The sequence below is a fragment of the Camellia sinensis genome, chromosome 3 (genome assembly GCF_055761805.1).
Source record: "Camellia sinensis isolate YWXY chromosome 3, ASM5576180v1, whole genome shotgun sequence".
NCBI lineage: Eukaryota > Viridiplantae > Streptophyta > Magnoliopsida > Ericales > Theaceae > Camellia > Camellia sinensis.
This window is the reverse complement of record NC_138963.1, coordinates 91,780,299-91,786,847: the sequence shown is the minus strand read 5'-3', so window position 1 is coordinate 91,786,847 and position 6,549 is coordinate 91,780,299.

Here is a 6,549-nt window from a genome sequence, read left to right as displayed (position 1 = left end):
TTTATGAAATTGGGCTCCATGAAGATGTGTTTTGGTGTGTATACCATGTTAGTACAAGTATATGTGAAATTGGAGCCATTAAAGACAAGAAATGATGGTTTGAATGTTGAAGGGAGCTCAAAAACTCAATCTGGAAAATCCAGATTTTTTATGTCCGCTCGAGCGGGGTGATTGCCGCTCGAGCGGGAGAATCGTGCTCCCAGCACTTTTTGCAGAGTTGGATGTCCGCTCGAGTGGAATATTTAACGCTCGAGCGGGGAGCTTTTATAGACAAGCCTTCCGCTCGAGCGCCCTAACTCACGCTCGAGCGTAATTTTGAGGTAACCAGTACTTTTGTAGGCCTCTCGGGTCTGCTCGAGCGGGTAAGTCCACGCTCGAGCGTAGACCATGTTTTCTGAAATTTTGTATGTTCGTTCTGTGTTTCGTTTTCCGTTCTCTTTCACTTGTAAGCACTCTTAGGCATGCATTGAGCATTGTAAATGAGTTAACGAGATAAGAATAAAGCCTAAAGAGGAATATGTGAATTAATGAACGGATTGAACTGTTAGTGACCCCTTTTGTGTTCATGAAATGTGTAGGGTCAAGCTCCCGGGCAAATCCACAAGCCGATCACTGTGAGTAATATCGATATTTGAAAGCTTAGCAATGTCCAACTGTTTATTCCCTTATAAGCTTTATGAGTTGCTAATTGGGATTGTGGACAAAAGTCTGACATGAACGAATGAATGGACCGAAGGTCGTTTTGATAGAAATGAATGGACCGAAGGTTGTTTTGATAGAAATGAGTGGACCGAAGGTCGTTTGGACATGTAAGAATGGACCTAAGGTCGTTTTGACATAAATGAGTGAGTCGAAGGCCGTTTTGACACGAATGTATGGGCCGAAGGCCGTTTTGACGTAAACGAATGGACCAGAGGTCATTTTGATAAAAATAAATAGACCTAAGGTCGTTTTGACATAAATGAGTGGGCCGAAGGCCGTTTTGACGTAAACGAATAGGCCGAAGGCCATTTTGACAGAAATGAATGGGCCGAAGGCCGTTTTGACATAAATGAATGGGCCGAAGGCCGTTTTGACATGAATGGAAATCTGAATGGGCCAAAGGCCAGAATGTTTGGAACTACAGTCACTTGATTTGAATTTCGTATAGTTATATATATCTGTTAAATAGAAATATGAATTGGGCCCAAGGCCGTTTGGAACATGTTGTTCTACATGGTTATGTAACTTCTTTATTTGATTTGATATTATTCACTGGGCTTTCGCTCACGCTCATTCATGTGTTTGAAGGTGAGCCAAGAGAAGTCCAGACCCAACCTCAGTGAAGTCTGTATGGAACAACTAAGGTTTTGAGAGAGTCAGCCCTTGTGTCTCACGCACAAGACCCGTCTTCGCCCTTTTGTTATGTATTTACATTTTGTTAGGTTGGCGAAGTTTTGAATACCTCTATATGTAGTTTTGCTTGGCTGACTTAGATTTAAATGATCCTGTCTGTACAGTACTTATGCTACTATACTTTCTGTTGTGAGTTATTAACATATGTATGTCTGGAATGTTATGATGTGCATATAAGCACGGCTCTATGGACAAAGTTTTAAAATTACTTCCGTTTGGCCCTTTTTACTCTGATGAGTTTTGTCTTATTTGGTTTGAGGCCGTAGGTAGTCTCGTGATTACTGGCCGGTTATGGCCTTAACCCAGATGGGCGGGTTCGGGTCGTGACAGAGTTGGACTATGCTAAAAAATTTTCTAAGTGTGGAAATTGGATTTTTCAAAACTTACGATTTTGAAAATAGTTTTTTGCGGTAATTATTCCTTATGTATTAAATAGTCTAATTTGAATTTATAGGATTTTTCTATGAAGTATTAACCCTTTACTTCAACATCAAACTTAGATATTTTAGTTGGAAAATTAATTTTGTATCAAAACTAGGGTAACTACTTTTTGATTTAATTAGATTTTGATTTTTTTTGTATTTTTTTTGTTAACCAAATAGGAGGTATTTCCTTATTTATATTATAAACTTAAGTAAAACATTTACTTAAATTGTTACATATGGAAATAAGGTTGATGTGCAGGGAATGCCTTAAGGATTGAGTCTGTGAGGTTGTCTCTGTCTAACAAATCTCAGTTCACTCGAGCACATGAGTGAGCGCTTGAGCAGTTTGCTCCTCACGCTTGAGATTCTAGGAGCCTTCATTCTTCGCTCGAATGTAAGAGTGAGCACTCAACCAGTCTGTTCGGAATCAGCCACTTAAATTCGATCTTTTGCTTCACTTTTCTCACTTTTTCTTTCTCTCTTCTTCCTCTCTCTTCTTGTGTGAAAAACCCTAACCCTAATTGATTTCACCCATTTTCTTCAAGAGATCATCCAAGATCTTGTCTTAAAGACGAAGAGGAAGTGAAGATCAACGTTTTTACCAATTGAATCGCATTATCTTCGAAGTTCTCCTTGGGTTTTCATTTTCTTGTCTCCATAGTTGAGGTAGGGGTACTTTTAACTTAGTATATCTATGAGTTGAGGTGTATATGTGGTAATTTCTTAGTTACATTTATGTATGAGATCAATGTGTTAGATTAAATGGATGTTGATACATAAAAATGGGTCTTTGTCCAAGATTTTGAATAACTATTGATGATAAAGGTTGTTGATGATGAATATTTGTTTTTAAAATGCAAATGGAGTAGTGGAATGGTGTATGAATAATGATTTTGAGACGTTATGAAATTTTATATTGTGATGAAGGAAATTGGGTATTGTTGGAAATGTGGAAATTGGAAACTTCTTAACTATGAACTATGTTAAGATTTATATGTTTGGCAATGAATGTATCTTAGGCAATTGAAATGTTTGCAAATTCATGCATTGCATTATATTACATAATTTCATCTCTTGATTTAGTATAATGTCTTGGATATTTGAAAATGTTGAAAGGGGGTAAATGGCGCATGAGTCTGAGTACTAGAGTCAGCTTTTACGAAAAAAAGTTGTGTATTGTATTGGTACTCGTGTGGGGAGTCGAGGTGCCCAATTGTCCTGTCTTAAACTTTTTGTTGTACAAATGTGGAAAAATATGATTTTTGGGTGTCCACGAGCCTGCAATTTCAGGAGTCGATAAATATGGAAAAAACATGATTTTTGGGTGTCCATGAGCCCGCCGTTTTAGGAGTCGGCATATGTGAAAGGGAAAAGGTTTTTGGTAATGGTTATCATGGATCCATCAAATTCACTTAATCTGACCCGATCCAATCCAACTCAATTGATTTTGGACGGATTCATGTCTTTTGACGGACAAATGCGGATGAAATATTTCAAAATCCGCTAATATAGTTCGGATAGCAGATCAACCATCTTGCACCCGTATGAACCTGATCTGCCCGTAGATAAAGTTCAAAACAAAAATAAAAAAGGAATTGTTAACAAGTAACAACATATAGTAGAAATAATAAAATATATATTTTTGTGAAAATAAAAAATAATACCTTAAAAATATGCATGTGTGGTGCCATGGCCTATTATAAACAAATAATACATATTTTTTCAAATTACTAGTTATTGAAGATTGTAAAAGTAATGAATTATAATTCGAAAAAATGTCCAAAATTTGTAAAGTTCAAACTGCCAAACCAATTGCTTCCATCCGTTAATCCGTACAGCCCATTCAAACTGCATTTGCCAAACCAGTGAACAGATGTAGATTGATTTTTTCCAATCCGCCTTGTTTTAGACGGATGGTGAATGGGATGCCACCCGACCCAACCTGATCTGCGGTCACCCCTTAGTTTTTGGGTGCCCATCTCCCCGCCATATTTTAGAGTTGGCGAATGTAGAAATATTTTCAGTATACAAATTTATATATGTATGTATGGTGTTGCAACTCTTTCTTGGGACATCATTGGGTATTTACTGCCCCATTGTTGATAATGAGATTTTAAATAGAAATTGGGTAGTGAATATCATTGTTTTTAAATGAGAGAAATATGGATTTTATCATGGCATACTTTGTTAATAATATTCTTACTGGGTATTAGTGCATCCCTATCAGAACAAACATTTCAGGTTGTGATGATGTGGTTCCACTTAGCTAGGAATTGGTAAAGATCTTGATGGAGCATGAAAGCTCACTTTGGATGTTTTATGTGATTACAACCACTAGGCTTATGTATTTGGGATAGAATTCCACTTATGTGTGTAATCAAAACCCTGGCCTTGAAAGGTGTAAGCTCTCTTTGGGTATCTTGTTATATATATTTTTTTATTTCTTGAACTATAATGTATTATTATTTTGAACACTAATGTTGTAAAGTGAAATGTACCTTTTATGAGAAATCTAATGAGAAAAGATAAACAAATGGGTGTACTTTAATTAATTGTTTTTTAACTCTTTCTTCACATTTTGAAATTGAGATTAATAAATGATCAGTAATTATAAAATGGGTTAAAATATCAGAGTGTTATAGAGGAAAGGGCAATGGGTGAGGCGGAGGCGTAGGTGAGATAGAGGGTGAATGGTGGATGGCAGTGATCAACGGCGACAAAGAACGGAGAACAAAAAGAGAGAGCATAAAGTAAAAAGAGAGGAAACTAGATGAGAGAGACGGGTTGTGAAGTGCTAGGGTTTGGTTTGTGTATATAGCATATACACACATGGGGTATTTTGGTCATTTTATTTAAATTTGTCCTTATGGACATAGTATTTGAGTGCTTGGACTTCTAGCTGAACAAAATTTAAAATTGAATTTATGGACTGAATACCCTTTTTAAATTTGTGTCAATTTTTTTTTTTTACTTTTAACACTGTCTAATTAAAATAAAATATAATAACATTTTTGAAGAAAGAATTTTGTTAATAATTTTTTTTAAAAATTGTTAATGAGAGTCCTTAAAGCAATTGATAAGAAATTTAAAATACAAAAATAATTCATCCACCGAATTTGAGTTTGTCCGAATTGCCCAAATTTGTGCATTCCGGTCAACCACCCAGACGATCGGTGTAACCGTTGTCCACCGCGGTTGTCACCCTCGTCGACCGCGGCTGTCAACCTTGTTGCCGGATGACTGGCAAACAAAAATTCGGACGATTCAAGCAAGTCAAAATTCAGTTAATGTAACATTACACTTTAAAATAACACTTTAAAATACTTGTATTAAAGGTTAATGTATGAGAGTACGTGTATCATATAATATATAATTAATTTAAATTTTATTAATCAACGTCTTTATGTTAACTAAACTCAAAAAGAAATTACTATATAACAAAAACAATAATATTACGAATTCAGACTTAATTGTTCAAAAATTACTTAAAAATATCATTTTGCGGTTCAAATTTATTTTATACATAGACCTCATACTACACATATTTAATCTCCACCACACAATCTTCTACCCAAAAAAATCTAGGTGATTAAGTTTGGGTCCCTAGACTTTTTCTAACAAAAATTATATTTTTTATTTTAATAAAAAATTAATTTTTCTATTTTTTAAACTTTTTAAAATTAAATCAACTAAAATCTAAAATTATAAAAATAAAATAAAATATTCTAAAATAAAAATAAAATAAATAAATAATTACAAAAAAGTGGTTTGGGAAAAGATATATAGAAAAGTAAAGAAGTAATGTGACTAAATAAGTGCACTTTTCAAATAAGTGCACATATTTAGATCCTTCCAAACTACTTCTAAAATCTGGTTTGGAGTGTTGATTTTTTGGCTAAAATAATTAAAAAGTCAAAATATTCAATCACATCAATCTCTCTATTTTTTTATACGTATTTTTGTAAAAAATCAAAAAATCAAATAAAATAGTTACTTTTCAAACAATCTAAAAATATCAATTCTAAGCCTTCGTTTATGAAGAGTTAATTTAGCCTGACTTTTTAGCTAATTTAACCTAACTAAATTAGTTCTGTTTGGGAAGAACTTTTTTTTTTGTTTAGATATGATTAGGGTTGAACAAGAAATCCATATAATTCGTAATCCGATCTGGTCCAGTCCAATCAGGTAGGGTTGGATTGATTTTTTGAATCCGTGGTTCTGTTCCGGATTAGAGATTTAAAAATTTGTAGGCCACAGATCGGTTCCAGATTGGAACCGATCCGGACCGTATAGATTTAGTCTATAATTATATCATATACCCTCTCACATAATATCATTTCTTGTTTCATATAAAAGCTAAACACTAACCCTAATTCCTCACACGTTGTTCAGCTTACTCAGTCATTACTACCTCTTACACTTTCATCTCTCTCTCTCTCTCGGTACTCTTTCTCTCTCTTCTCTTTCTCAGACACTCTCTGATCATCCATCTCCGATCATTCATCTCAGATCTTCAACATCACACGCGGCTCACTCACTCATTGCCTCTCACACTCTCATCTCTCTCTCTCTCTCTGTACTCTTTCTCTCTTCTCTTTCTCAAACACTCTTAGATCCTCCATCTCCGATCATCCATGTCAAATCTTCAACCTCACACGCCGCCCACTCATTGCCTCTCACACTCTCATCTCTCTCTATCTCGGTACTCTCTCTCTTCTCTTTCTCAGAC